This window comes from Rhinopithecus roxellana, chromosome 9 (genome assembly GCF_007565055.1).
Source record: "Rhinopithecus roxellana isolate Shanxi Qingling chromosome 9, ASM756505v1, whole genome shotgun sequence".
NCBI lineage: Eukaryota > Metazoa > Chordata > Mammalia > Primates > Cercopithecidae > Rhinopithecus > Rhinopithecus roxellana.
The window spans coordinates 133,646,380-133,662,584 of record NC_044557.1 but is presented as its reverse complement, the minus strand read 5'-3'; the positions used below and the strand labels follow the sequence as shown (position 1 = coordinate 133,662,584).

The window sequence follows — 16,205 nt, the reverse complement described above, 5'->3', positions numbered from 1 at the left end:
CGGTTCACCAACAGATACAATCAAAAATAATCTAAATCTCTTTAAAATATGTGTGGGCTGGGCGCAGTGGCTCACACCTATAATCCCAGCACCTTGGGAAGCAGAGGCACATCGATCACTTGAAGTCAGGAATTCGAGACCAGCCTGGCCAACATGGTGAAACCCCATCTCTACTAAAAATACAAATATTAGCCAGGTGTGGTGGTGCACGCCTGTAGTCCCAGCTACTTGGGAGGCTGAGGCACAAGAATCGCTTGAACCCAGGATGCGGAAGTTGCAGTGAGCCAAGATTATGCCACTACACTCCAGCCTGGGCGACAGAATGAAACTCTGTGTCAAAAATAAATACAATAAAATATATGTCTGGATAAGGAGGAAATGCTGTGTTGACCGCCCTAAACCATCATAAAATAATTTAAGTACTTTTCATTTTTAAAAATTATCATTATTTAAGAGGCTGAGATGCTCCTACAAACCAGTAAGGTAGGAAAAAAGGCAAGGCAGGGGAAGAAGAGGAGCTGGCAGTTTTTGTATAAGGTGAATTCCCATTTATAAAATAATTACAGAATAGGGTATTCTAGTTAAGCAAATTATACACTAGGAATATCAGAGGAAGTGAAACATTTTAAAGAGCACTGTGTTTTGATACCAAATATCTCTAAATAACTGCAAGCATGAGAAACAACTCTAACTTCACTAACTACCAGATTATAAAGGTTCCTTATATTCTAAAACATGGATGAACAAAAGCCTACCATATGTTTTTGTGCAGTCCATGAGTGGAAGAATAGTTTTTACAGATAAACATCTGCAATCAACTTGATAGGGAAACTAAGGATCAGAATAAATAATGGCCAGTTCTAAGGTCAGATAGCTGATAGGCAGTGATGCAGAAACTTGTTTCTCTAGTTTTGTTTGTTTGTTTTTGTGAGATGGAGCTTCGCTCTTGTCGCTCAGGTTCAAGCGATCCTCCGGCCTCAGCCTCCCGAGTAGCTGGGATTACAGGCATGCGCCACCACACCCAGTTAATTTTGTATTTTTAGTAGAGACAGGGTTTCTCCATGTTGGTCAGGCTGGTCTTGAACTCCTGACCTTAGGTGATCAGCTGGCCTCGGACTCTCAAAGTGCTGAGATTACAGTCATGAGCCACCACACGCGCGCGGCCTTGTTTCTCTAGTCTTAAACTAGCGTATTACCCACTACATTGTGCTATATTTAGGCAAACTTGTAATAACTGGTGCAAAAGAACTGAAAAATATCATTCTACAATTATGGCAAACACATTACATTCCCCCGTCATCTGCAGGGGATATATTCCAAGACCTCAGTGGATGCCTGAAACCTCAGATTAAATCAAACTTGATTTCTGTCAACTAGAACATGTTTCTGTTTACGTCTTTCACGACAAATTTAATGCCTTTTTCATCTTAACTAAGTATCACATACTATGGCTGTAATTTTCAGTTTGAAGTTCGACAGCAAAACTAGCAAGAATTCTTTTTCCTTCTTCATAATTTCAGACAGAAGATTCTTTCTTACCATAGATCTTAGTAACCTCAGCATGTGATTTTTTTTTCTTGAGAACTTTCACCTCTTCACCTAAAGGAAGCACTTCACAAGCTTCTCTTTGGCATATCTGAACTGCCAGCATCACCACTCTTGTGCTTTGGGGCTATTAAGTAAAATAAGGGTGACCTGAACACAAGCATGCCCTAATGCAACAGTCAGTTGTGATAACTGAGATGGTTACTAAGTGACTAAACGGGAAGGTAGCTTATAAAACATGGAGGTCGGGCGCGGTGGCTCACATCTGTAATCCCAGCACTTTGGGAGTCCGAGGCGGGTGGATCACGAGGTCAGGAGTTCGAGACCACCCTGGCTAACATGGTGAAACCCCGTCTCTACTAAAAAAAATACAAAGAATTAGCCGGGCGCGGGGGCGTGCGCCTGTAGTCCCAGATGCTCAGGAGGCTGAGGCAGGAGAATGGCGTGAACCCGGGAGGCAGAGCTTGCAGTGAGCCGAGATTGTGCCACTGCACTCCAGCATGGGTGATAGAGCGAGACTCCGTCTCAAAAAAATAAAAAATAAAAAAAAATAAAACATGGAGACGCTGGACAAAGATTCACATCCTGGGTAGGACAGGGCAAGATTTCATCATGCTACTAAGAATGGCATACAATTTAAAACTTAAGAATTGCTTATTTATGGAATTTCTATGTAATATTTTCTAGCCAAGTCAACACCGTTTATAAGGCGCAGGACTTGTTTAATGAACAGGAAAGACTGTTTTTTTTTTTTTTTCAAACTGAGTATGTCCAAGTTATACCTAATCTCCTAAGTATATTAAACATCTCCCCTCATAATATTATTTTTACTATCAACTTGTTTAGCTGCTCTTTTTTCCACTTTGACAGTACAAATACAACCCTCAAAATAAAATTTATATGGATTCAACAAATTCTATTATCTACACACTATGAATTATTTGTATTTACCTCTCATTACATCAATTTTGTCTTACATATAGTATAATTTACAAAGTAACAGCAGCTACTCAATGCAAACTCAAGTGGTAATTTAAGGAAAGTTCTCAAAGGCAAATGGATAGTTTTGTCTGTCTGTTTTGTTTTCCTTTTTTTAAGACGAAGTCTCACTCTGTCGCCCGGGCTGAAGTGCAGTGGTGCAATCTCAGGACGCTGCAACCTCCTCTTCCCGGGTTCAAGCAATTCTCCTGCCTCAGCCTCCTGAGTAGCTGGGATTACGGGGCGCCCGCCACCATGCCCAGCTAATTTTTGTATTTTTAATAGAGTCGAGGTTTCACCATGTTGGCCAGGCTGGTCTCGAACTCCTGACCACAGGAGATCCACCCGCCCTGGCCTCCCAAAGTGCTGGGATTACAGGCGTGAGCCACCGCGCCCAGCCACAAATGGATAGTTTTTAATAAACACATTAGAACCTACACATCCAAAGCATTGTCTCCTTCAAAGCAGTAACCGTGGGAATCTATATATCAATTACCATAATGCTGCTAGTATTCAAAAATATTTATGGAATTCATCTTTTTGTGTTTCTTTCCTGCTTGCCTCTTCCTTTTAAATGAATAAACTCACAAAGGAAAATTCTCTAGAAAGAGAATCAAACCAGCCACCAATTAATCACAAGTAGCTTTGAGCCAAGTCTGAAGAAAGGAATGTGACTACAAAACAAAAGTTAACTTCAGTATTTCTGTGATCTGACTCAAACTTTGTGTGTGCAAGCACTGTTCTAAGAAATTAGTAAACGTAAATTCCATGGACAAGGAAGAAGAATGGAACAATCTCATTAACCTAGTAGGGCAAGGATATATCAGGAAGAAAAGGGGTTCTGTTGCATTAACTGGATAACAGAGGTACTTAGCCACAATGCCATTTTCTCAATGTGCAGGGGTAGAGTTGGAGGAGTAGTAGTGAAGAAGAGTTAATGGTCATGTTTCATTTTAAGTAACTGTGGGATATTCAAGTGGCAATATTCAGCAAGAATCAAGATTTATGAATCTGAAAACTAGGAAAGAGTGTGGCCGACTATGTTTCCCAAAACGACCACTATGGTGTCTGCCATCCCACATGTTCTTCTACAGAGTGACCTTGCCACCAGGAGGTAGTCTAATTCCCCTCCCCTTAAATCCGGGCTGGCCTTAGAGATTCATTTATAACCAACAGAATGCAGTGGAAGTGACAGTTAACAACAGCTGAGGTTAGGTCAGAAAGGCCAAGCAGCTCCTGCCTGATTCTCTTATAACAGAATACTGGCTTTCCAAGCACCCCCTCTTAGAGCCCAGTGGCCCTACTGTGAGAAGCCCAAGCCACATGGAGGCTACACAAAAATAGTTCCATCACCAGTCCCAGCTGAGCCCAGCTTTCAAAATCATCACCATCCAGGCACCAGACATGTAAGTAAAGATGGCTCCAGAGGATTCCAGTTCCTGGCCATTCACATCTCCCTTAGTCATTTCAGTTTGCCCATTTGAGGCCCCAGACACTGTGGAGCAGCAGCATACCCCATCTGAATTCCTGACACACAGAACCTGTAAGCATAATAAAATGATCACTGCATTACACCACTAAGTCTTGGGTGGTTTATTATACAAAGAGAGATACCTGGAATAGGAAAAGTTAAAGAGGCTTAGAGAGAATGGGGTTTGAAATAACTTCTTGGCAAATGGGAGAGACAGCTACCTAGAGGTACAAAAGGATTGTCAGGATCATGGAAAGCTCTTTTAATGTGTTGTGAAAATCCAGGTAAGGAAACCACATGGTTAACAGATACAGAGCTTAATAAAATGCATCTAGGGCTTTGTTCCCTAAATCAATTCCTTTGTAATACGCCTGGCAATCCCTGACTCCTCCCCTCAAGATGGAGGCTTAACTTCACCTCTTAGGTGAAATATTCCACAGCCTCAGCCTCTTGCCCATTTGCCATTCTCACTCATCATCCCTGCTTATGTGCTCCCATAGAACCAACGACCTATTTTTATAAGGCACTTATTTATAAAGCACTGAGATTATTTGCTTACCTTAGATTCTGAGGTACCTGAATGCAAGGAACATTTTATTTTTAAATTTAATTTTATTATTTTAATGGACACATATTAATTGTACATATTATATATTTATGGGGTACAATTAGGTGTTTTGATATGTTTTTACAATATGGAATGACCAAATCAAGCTAATTAACAAATCCAAGTCACATACTTTTTTTATTGTAAAAACATTTAAAATCTACTTTTAGTAATTTTGAAATATATAATACATTATTACTTATTATAGTCACAGTAGCTAAGATATGGAGGCAACCTAGGTGTCCATCATCAGATGAATGGATAAAGAGAATCTTATAAAATACACAAAATGGAATACCATTCCGCCTTAAAAAGAAGGAAATCCTGTAATTTGCGACAACATAGGCAAGATATTACACTAAGTGAAAAAATGGAAGATGTTACGCTAAGTGAAAAAAGGCACAGAAAGACATATGATTTTACTTGTATGTGGAACCTAAAAAAGTCAAACTGATAGAAGTAGAGAGTAGAATGAGGGTTACCAGAGGTTAGAGGAGGTACATAAATGGGGAAAAGAGAGATAGTGATCAAAGCATACAAAATTTCAGCTAGACCAGAAGAATAAGCTTTAGTGATCTGTTACATACAACAGGGACATTTTTCATTCTTCTTTGCATTCCTAGCATCTAGCACAGTGTGAGTTACATAGTAAGCAGACATTTAATAAACGCTATCATATTCTGGAGAACTAAAAGAGAAAGAAAAAAAAAACATCTTGTTCTTCTTTGCTATTTTCTTTCCTTTTCCTTCGCATACCTTCCCTACTCATGATTATTACACATAACATCACAGAGAGTGACACTGTTCCTAAAGCCATCTGTTTTGAGTTTATACAAAGTGTAACCTCTACTTAGATTCATAAGTTTTTAAATAATTTAACTAGTTAGAAGAAATAAACTATGAAGCCCAGGTGATATGGAGAAAAAAATACTTTTTACTCATCAGCATCAGAGTCTCAGATACGGGGGTGTTAACTAGCCTCTTTTTTCAAACAAAACAAAATCTTGTGAATGGTCTTAATCAATAGTTTTCCAACGTTTCTGACTGCAAACCACTATCCTGGATCCCAGAAAACACCTACATATATGTTATGGAAATAAAAATTTAATTATTATCCTTGTTATTCTGGGATATATTTTCATTTTCTATTCTATTTTTTTTTTTTTTTTTTTTGAGACGGAGTCTCGCTCTGTCACCCAGGCTGGAGTGCAGTGGCCAGATCTCAGCTCACTGCAAGCTCTGCCTCCCGGGTTCACGCCATTCTCCTGCCTCAGCCTCCCGAGTAGCTGGGACTACAGGCGCCGCCACCTCGCCCGGCTAGTTTTTTGTATTTTTAGTAGAGACGGGGTTTCACCATGTTAGCCAGGATGGTCTCGATCTCCTGACCTTGTGATCCACCTGTCTCGGCCTCCCAAAGTGCTGGGATTACAGGCTTGAGCCACCGCGCCCGGCCCATTTTCTATTCTATTAAAAATCAATCATAACACCAGCCATAGGCCACAAAATTGACTTCATGATCCAATGCTGGGTTGTAACCACTAATACAAAATACTCTGGTATTATACACAAACCTATAGATTCAGCTGAGCAAACCCAAACAGGATAGAAATCCAAGTCAAGACACATCAGAATCCAACCCCAGAAAACTAAAGACAAAACAATCTTGAAACCAGATAGAAAGAAATGACATAATATTGATAGAAGAAAAATGATTACAGTGACAGTGGATTTCTTACTGAACACTATGGAAGCCAATGGGGGATGTGGCACAACATTTCCAAGAGCTGAAAGAAAAGATCTCTCACCCAGAGTTATATAGATAATCTGTGAAAAATCCTAAAGGAATAAAGGTAAAATCAGGATCTTCTCAGATGAAGGATAACCAAAAAAAAAAAACCTGTCACCACAAGATCTATCCTAAAAGAATAACTGAAGTTCTTCCAACACGAAGGAAATCATAAGTTTTGAAACACCATGAAGAATGGGAAGTGTAAAAATATGGAAACGTACAACACCATTCTCTTGAGTTTTAAAAATTATGTTACACATTTAACACAAAAAATAAAACACTGTCTTATGTGGTTCCTAATGTATGCAGGGGAACTATTTAAGACAATACTATAGAGAGGGAAGATAAAAGGACCTAAATGGAGCTAAGGTTTTTCTATAGGTTACTCAAACTGGTAAAATGCTGACATCAGTATACTGTGAAAAGCTATGTATGAATAATGTAATGTCTAGTACAACCACCAAAAATCAAATATAAACTCCAAAAGAACAATCAAATGGAATTCTAAAACTTTTTCAAGAGGTCCACATAAAGGCAGGAAAATGGACAACGAAAAAGAGGGAACAACAGAAAGCAAAAGTAAAATAGCAGATTTATGCCCTTATATATAAATATTACACTAAATATAAAAGGTCCAAGCACAACAATTAGAAGACATTTAGCTGGGTGTGGTACTGTGCACCTAGAATCCCAGCTACTTGGGAGGCTGAGCCAGGAAGATCACTTGAGCTCAGGAGTTCATTTTTTGGATTTCCTCGCATTGGGCTTCGCCTTTGTCTGGTCCTTCCCTGATTAGCTTAAGAATTAACCTCCTGAATTCTTTTTCAGGTAAATCAGGGATTTTTTCTTGGTTTGGATCCACTACTGGTAAACTAGTGTGATTTTTGCAGGATGCTGACAGGCCTAGTTCTGTCATATTACCAGGGTTGGTTTTCTGGTTCCGTCTCATTTGGGTAGGCTCGGTCAGAGGGAAGGTCTAGGGCTGAAGGCTGTTGTTCAGATTTTTCTGTCCCACAGGGTGTTCCCTTGATGCAGTACTCTCCCCCTTGTCCTATGGATGTGGCTTCCTGTGAGCCGAACTACAGTGATTGTTGTCTCTCTTCTGGGTCTAGGCACCCAGCGAGTCTACCCAGTTCCAAGCTTGGTACTGGGCCCTGTCTGAACAGAGTCCTGTGATCAGCCATGGATACCAGTGCCAGTTCCGGTGGAGGGTGCAATGGACTCTGTGAGGATTCTTAGCTTTGATGGTTTAATGCTCTATTTTTGTGCTGGTTGGCCTCCTGCCAGGAGTGGCGCTTTCCAGAAAGTATCAGCTGTAGTAGTGTGGAGAGGGACCTGCAGTGGGCAGGGCCCTAGAACTCCCAAGATTATACACCTCACCCTTTATCTTACACTATCAGGGTGGGTAGGGAAGGACCATCAGGTGGAGGAGGGGCAAGGCAGGTCTGAGCTCAGACTCTTCTTGGGTGGGTCTTGCTGTGGCTGGGGCGGGGAGGGAATGGGAGTGAGATTCCCAGGTCACCGGAGTTGTGTGTCTAGGAGATTATGGCTGCCTCTGCTGAGACATCCAGGTTATCAGCGAAGTGGGGGAAAGCTGGCAGTCACAAGTCTCACCCAGTTCCCACAAAAACCGAAGGGTCAGTCTCATTCCCACCTTGCTCCCCTGCAACAGCCCCAAGTCTGTTTACAGGTGGAGGGCAAAAGGAGCTTAAAAACTTGCCTGAGGCTTTCTGCCTCCCAGCTGCCAAAGAAAAGGGCTTTAGTTCTTCCCCTGACTGTGAAGTCTACAAGCACAGATGGATTCAAACCCTCCCCTGAGTTCTGACCAGGAGGCTTCTCATTCAAACTGTTACAAAATTCAGCTAGAGAATTCCTTCTCCCAGTGGAGTTTTAGCCCCTGCTCCTCTGGCCAGCCTCGATGGATCCCTGTGGTGCCAGACAGGAATGGGCTGCTTGGGGACCTAGCAAGCTCTCAGGGCCTTTCTGCTGCTTCCTCTACCCCTGTATTTCACTTGGCTCAACCAACTTGACTCAGCTCCAGGTAAAGTCAGAAACTTCTCCCGCAAACAGACCTTCAGCATCTCCAGTGGGGGTGTGTGTTCAGGAGAGGAGGGTCTCCCTTTCCCACTTCTGCAGTTGGGGCACTCACAGTATTTGGCGGGCAGGGCGGGGGGATCTCCCGGGTCCTGCAGAAGCAGTCTACTTCCTTCAGGGGGTCTGTGGGTCCTCCCAGGATTGCTGGTTTGTTCTTGCAGTCGATCTGGAGCTAAAACTCACAAGGCAAGCCTCCGCATGCTGCTCTGTCCGGAGCTGCAATCTAGTCCTGGCTCCTGTCCTCCATGATCCCAAAATCTTTAAGCCCAGGAGTTCAAAAGCAGTCGGGGAAACATAGCAGGACCCCAACTCTATAAAAAAAATTTAAAAATTAGCGGGGTGGGCATGGTGGCATGTGCCTGTAGTGTCAGCTACTCAGGAGGCTGAGGCAGGGGGACTGCTTGAGCAAGCTATGATCACACCACTGCACTCCAACCTAGGCAACAGAGCAAGACCGTCTCTTAAGAAAGAAAACACACATACCCACACACCTATGTAATATAGTAGGATGGAAGTAAACAGATGGAAAAAGATATCAAAAGAAAGCAGGCATGGCTATATTAATATCAGATAAAGTAGAACTGAAAACAAAAAGTGACCAGAACAAAGGATATTACACAATGATAGAAGGGTCAAATACATCAAGAATACATAGTAATCTTAAATGTGTATATAACAAAGAGCTTCAAAATAACATGAAATTGAAATGGATAGAACTGAAAGGACAAACAGACAAATCTGCTATTATAGCTGAAGAATTAAACATCCCTCTTACAACAATACAACTACTAGACAAAAAAAATCACTAAGGATACAGAACTGAACAACACCATCAGTCGGCAGGGTATAAATTTATAGAATACTCCACTCAATAACAGACAGACACACATTATTTTTAAATGTCCACAGAACATTCACCAAGACAGTCCATATTCTGGGCCACAAAACAAATCTCAACAAAGTTAAAAGAACTGAGATCACACAGAGTGTGTTCTTCTTTTTCCGAGTAAAGTGAAAGCAAGTTTATTAAGAAAGTAAAGGAATAAAAAAATGGCTACTCCATAGGCAGAGCAGCCCAGAATGTGTTCTCTACCAAAATGAAATAAAAATAGGAATCATGGAGAAAAACTAATATTTCCAAACACTTGGAAATTAAACAACACACTTCTAAATAATCCATGGGTCAGGAGGAAGTCTTAAGGGAAATTTTTTAAAAATACATGGAACTCAATAAAAATAAAAATATAACATTTTATGGGATACAGCTAAAGCATCCTTACAGCACTTAATACTACATTAGAAAAAAGTCAAAAATCTAAGCTCCCACCTTAAGAAACTAGGAAAAGAAGCACAGAATAAACCCAAAACAAGCAGAAAAAAAGGAAAAATAATAAATACAACAGCAGAAATCAACAAAACTGAAAATAGAAAAATAGGAAAAATCTATTTAAAAAGCTGATTGATAAGATCAATAAAATTGAAACTCCAGCAAGAGAAAGGAAAAAATAAAGCACGGTATCACTACAAACACTGCAGACATTAAGAGGGACTAGGTACAAACAATTCTACATACATAAATCTGAGAACTGAGATGAACAGACCAATTCCTCAAGAAGCACAAGCTACCACATTTCTTCCAATATGAAATAGATCATTTGAATAGTTCTGTAACTATTAAAGACACTGAATTCATAGTTTAAAAACTACCAAAAGTGAAATATCTTGGACCAGATGGTTTCACCTGAGAATTCTACCATGTTTATAAAAGAATTTATATCAATTCTGTACAATCTCCTCTAGAAAATATTAAGGGATAAAACACATCTCAGTTGCTTTCCCAAGGCCAATATTATCTTGATAATAAAACTGGACTGTTGTATAATTCTTTTTGGTTTTTTTCTGAGACAGGGTCTCACTCTGTTGCCCAGGCTGGAGTGCAGTGGTGCAATCACAGCTCACTGCAGCCTAAACCTCCCCAGGCTCCATGATCCTCCCACCTCAGCCTCCCGAGTAGCTAGGACACAGGTATGCGCCACCATACCCAGCTAATTTTTGTATTTTTTGTAGAGACAGGGTTTTGCCATGTTGCTCAGGCTGGTCCTGAGCTCCTGGGCTCAAGTGATCTGCCCTCCTCGACCTCCCAAAGTTCTGGGATTACAGGCATGAGCAACCATTCCCAGCCTGGACTGTTGTATCATTAAGAATCTTGTTGGTCTTTGTCCCTGGTTCAGGGAGGGAGCCTCTAAACCCTTGAAACTTCCTGATAGGAGCATCTTTATTATTCATGGTAAACCCCTCTGATGGTTTCAGGATAGGGATTAGTGAAAGACCAACTATGTGAGTAAAGTTTGGGCTTTGAACCACATGATCTCAGCCCCATCTCCAAAGAGGGGAGGGGGCTGCAGTTCAGATTCAATCATGTGACCAATGACTCAATAATTCCTGTGTAATGCCACCCCAACAAAAACTCTGGACACCCAAAGCTTGGGTGAGCTTTCCTGGTTAGTGGTACGCATCGATGAGCTGGGAGGGTAAAGCATTCTGAGGACACAAAAGCTTTGTGTCTGGGGCTCTTCCAAACTCATCCTGTAGTTCTCTTCTTTTGAATTATCCTAATTTGTGTCCTTTATAACAAAACCACAATCCTGAAATAGCACTTTCCTCAGTTCTGTGAGTTGCTCTACTTAACGCAAGGAGCTAACAGAAACCCCTGAATTTGTAGCCAGTTGGTCAGAAGTGCAGGTGGTCTGGAAACTCTCAAGCATATAGTTGGTATCTGAAGTGAAAACAGTTTTGCCAAGGACTATGCCTTTAACCTGTGAAATATGACTCAACTCCAGAACCAAATTATGATGTAGTTAGCATCAGAACTGCACTGAACAAAGGCAGTACAGAAAAATGCAGACGAATATCACTCATGAATATAGATGCAAAAATCATCAATCAAATACTAACTAGAATCCAGCATGCTATAAAAAGAACTAAATACCATGACCCACTGGGGTTTATTCTAAAGACACAAAACTAATACCAAAAACAAAACAAAAAAAAAAAGGTCGGGAGTGGTGGCTTACACCTGTAATCCCAGCACTTTGGGAGGCCGAGGCAGGCACATCATCTGAGGTCAGGAGTTTGAGACCCGTCCAATATGGTGAAACTATTAAAAATATAAAAATTAGCCAGGCATAGTGGCACTTGACTGTAGTCCCAGTTACTTGGGAGGCGGAGGCACAAGAATTGCTTGAACCCAGGAGGCGGAGCTTGCAGTGAACTGAGATTGTGCCACTGCACTCCAGCCTGGGTGACAGAGCAAGACTCCGTTTCAAAAAAAAAAAAAAAAAAAAAAAGTCAACCCATATAATCTACCATAGAAATAGGCTAAAGAAGAAAAAAATCACATGATCATTTCAATTGATACAGAAAAATAATTTGACAAAATTCAGCATCCATTCATGATTTTAAAAACTCTCAGTAACCCAGCAATAGAGGAGAATGATAAACAGTAACCACACAAAACCAAGAGCTGGTTGGGTGTGGAAACCCTCTCATCATTTCTATTCAACTTTGTACTGAACATCCCAGACAGTGTAAATAAGTAAATAAAGGTATATAGGTTAGAGAGAAATACAATAGCTCTTATTCACAGATTACATGATTAGTTAAGTAAAAAATCCCAAGAAATCTTGAAGAAGAAAAAAAACTCTAAGAACTCATAAATGAATTTAGGAAGGCTGCAACATGCAAAACTCAATCATATTTCTATATATTAGCAATGAAACCCAAAGTTTTAAAAAAATACTATTTACAGCCAGGTGCAATGGTTCACACCTATAATCCCTGCACTTTGGGAAGCTGAGGCAAAAAGATGGCTTGAGTCCAGGAATTCAAGACCAGCTCGAGCAATACAGTAAGACCTCCATCTCTACAAAAAAGTTTAAAAATTAGACAGGGTGGTGCATGTATGTAGTCCCAGCTACTTGGGAGGCCGAGGCAGGAGGACGGACCACTTGAGCTCAGAAGGTGATGGCTGCAGTGAGCTGGAGTCATGGCACTGCCTGGGCAACAGAACAAGAACCTGTCTCAAAACAGAACAAAACAAAACAAAAATACTCACAATAGCTCCCCACAAAATAAAATTCTTAAGTATGAACTTAACAAAACACATATAAAATATATACTGAAAGAAATGCTGACAAAAAAATCAAAGAACTAAAAAACAATAAATATATCATGTTCATGGACTGAAAGTATAAAAACAGTAACATTTTCCCAAAATTATCTACAGATTTAATCCACTGCCAATCAAAATTCTAACAGGATTTTCTGCACATAAACCAATTCTAAAATTTGCTAGGAAAGGTTAGGATAGACAAAATAATACTAATAAAGAAGAATAACTTGGGAGAAATCCCTATCTCCAATTATAAGAATTTAAAATTATAATAATCAAAACAATGTAGTATTAAAGAAACACAGATCAATGGAATAGAGTCCAGATGCAGACCCACAGAGGTATAGATGATTAACTTTTGACAAAAGTACAAGTGCAATTCAATGGAGAAAGGATAATCTTTTCAACAAATAGTGTTGGAATTAGACACCCATTTGCAAAAAAAAAAAAAAAAAAAAAAAAGTAAGTCTTGACCTAAAACTCCCACCTTATACAAAAATTAACTTAAATGGATGACAGATCTAAATGTAAAACAAAAAACTATGAAACTTTTGGAAAACACAGGAGAAACTCTCTGTGAGTTTGGATTAGGCAAAGTTCTCAGCTACAATACCAAAAGCATGTGACATAAAAGAAAAAAATAAAATGGATTTATCAAGATTAAAATGATTGCTCTGTGAAAGACAATGTTGAGAATAAAAGGTAAGCTACAGAAAATATGTGCAAATTGTTTATCTGGCAAAGACTTATATCTAGAATATATACTTTAAAAACTCTTAAAACTCAACAGTAAAAATACAACCACATTTTTTAATGTGCAAATGACTTAGACATTCACCAAAGAGGATATGTGCGTGGCAAATAAACATAAAAAAAGATGCTCAGACTGGGCGCAGTAGCTCACACCTGTAATCCTAGCACTTTGGGAGGCCCAGGCAGGTGGATCACCTGAAGTAAGGATTTCAAGACCAGCCTGGCCAACAGAGCAAAACCCCGCCTCTACTAAAAATACAAAAATTAGCTGGGCCTGGTGGCAGGCGCCTATAATCCCAGCTACTTGGGAGGCTGAGGCAAGAGAATCGCTTGAACCTGGGGTGGCAGAGGTTGCAGTGAGCCAAGATCGCACCACTGCGCTCCAGCCTGGGCCAAAGAGCGAAACGCTGTCTCAAAAAAAAAAAAAAAAAAAAACCGGTGCTCAACACAATTAGCCATTAAGAAAATACAAATGAAAACCACAATGATGTAATGCTACACACCTATTAACATGGTTAAATTTTAAAAATACTGACACTCCCAAGAGTTGGTAAGGATATGGAGCAACTAGAACTCAAATACACTGCTGGTAGAAATGTACAATAGCATAGCCACTTTAAGAAAACAGTTTGTAAGTTTCTCATGAAGTTAAACATATACTTACCACATGACCCAGCAATCCCACTTCTGGGTATCTACCCTAGACAAACATGAAAACTTAAGTTCATGTAAAAATCTGTCCATGATTATTTATAGCAGCTCTAGTCATACTGCTAAAACTGGAAACAACTCAAATGCCCTTCAATGAGTGTTAAACAAACTACACGACATCCATACACTCAGCAGTAAAAAAGAAACAGAGTCGGGCACGGTGGCTCATGCCTGTAATTCCAGCACTTTGGGAGGCCGAGGTGGGTGGATTACCTGAGGTCAGGAGTTTGAGGCCAGGTCAGGCTGGCCAACATGGTGAAACCCTGTCTCTACTAAAAGTACAAAAATTAGCCAAGCGTTGTGGCAGGCGCCTGTAATCCGGCTACACGGGAGGCTGACGCTTGAACCCAGGAAGAGGAGGTTGTAATGAGCAGATCGCACTATGGCACTTCCACCTGGGCAACAGAGTGAGACTCCGTCTCAAAAAAACCAAACAAAAAAAGAAACAAGACTACTAATACATGCAACAACTTGGATAAATCTTAAATGCATGCTGAGTGAAAAAAGCCAGTCTCAAAAGCCTTCATACTGTATCATTCCATATTCATTCCATATTTATGACATTCTTAAAATGACAACAGAGAACAGATCGGTGGTTGCCAGGGGTTAGGTATGTGAGAAATGGTGTGACTATAAGCATGAGGGGGTTTTTGGGAGTGCTAAAACTATTCTGTATCCCAGCTGTGATAGAGGTTACACAAATCTTCACGTGTGTTAAAATTCACGGAACGGTACAGTAAAAAAGAAAGTCAAATTTACTGTATGTTAATGTAAAAAACAAAAATAAAAAGCAAAATAGGTTGCCTACATCCATACTCCAACTTAGTGAAGCAGGATCTCCAGTAATGTGACGTAGTTGGTTGTATTTTTAAGAAGCTCCATGGGTGATCTTAGTGTATTTGGATAGCCAAGGATGAGAACTTCTGTTTTAATGCCTTAATTTTAATTTCTCCATTCTTTCGGCCACTTTAACTTCGGGTCAGGGCTTCATCTCTCATTGGGCCTACTGGCTCTAATCCGTCTTCTACATAGTGCCAGAGTGATCATGACAAGATAAAGCTCTTCAGCATGGCACCCAAAAGCCTCCATGATTTGGTTCCTGCCTACCACTCTCATCTCTCTGCATGCCCTTCCTTGCACTCCACACTCCAATTGTAAAGGAACACTGTAAATCCCCTGTAAAGATTTGCCATTTCACACCTCTAGGCTTTTGCTCAAATGGTGTCCTCTGCCTGAATTCCACCCCACCACCAGTATGTCCAACAGGTACCTTTCAAGGTTGCCTCAGTCATATGTTCTGTCAATCTCAACTAAAACCCCTTTCAGTGGTTTTCCAACCATCCTTACCTATAACACTTTCCATGAGCCTCATCTCCTACCATTCCTGCTGTACACTTAAGTCTCTTAAAATGCCAACCTTCTAGGTAACTCTCTCACACTTTGGGTTTATTCAGCTATTCATGCCTTAGCTAATGATGCTCCTTCTTCCCCAGAACACTTTTCCCATCTATCTTTTCCTGGCTAAAATCCATTCATCCTTCTAGAATAAATAGCTGTTATCAGCCAGGCATAGTGGCTCATGCCTATAATCCCAACACTTTGGGAGGCCCAGTGGGGATGGCTGTTTGAGGCCAGGAGTTCAAGATCAGCCTGGGCAATACAGAGAGACCCCACCTCTACAAAACGTTAAAGAAAAAATTAGCCAGGCATGGTGGCATGTGACTATAGTCCTAGTTACTAGGGAGGCAGGCTAAGGTAGCAGAATCACTTCAGCTCAGGAGTTTGAGGCTGCTGTGAGTTATGACTGCACTGCTGCTCTCTAGCCTGGGCAACAAAGTGAGACCCTGTCTCTTAAAAACAAAAACAAAAGTCTATCTTCACCAAAAAGTCTTCTCCTGCACTTCCAGGCTAAGATAATTATGTTTCTCTATTCCCATAGCTTCCTCCAATTATTACTATCACTACTTACCTTAGCATATTGAAATTATTTTATGTATTCATTTCCTTCAATCTGCTCCTTAAAAGCAAAGACTATATTTTATATCTTATCTTTACATTCACCAGGCTTAGAATAAAACTGGGAACA

The 16,205-nt window shown here is 40.4% G+C and overlaps 1 protein-coding gene across 4 annotated transcripts in view; it reads right to left on the bottom strand.

Annotated features, from left to right (window-relative positions):
• The window catches only part of ARFGEF1 (ADP ribosylation factor guanine nucleotide exchange factor 1), a 143,347-nt gene that overhangs the window by 107,319 nt on the left and 19,823 nt on the right, over positions 1-16,205 (bottom strand). The window contains exon 2 of one of the 4 annotated variants that reach the window (XM_030937814.1): positions 8,540-8,795. The exons of the other annotated variants lie outside the window; for them this stretch is intronic. The gene's annotated coding sequence lies outside the window, so the exon portion shown is untranslated. The remainder of the gene's footprint in view (positions 1-8,539; positions 8,796-16,205) is intronic. 4 annotated transcript variants of the gene reach the window in all.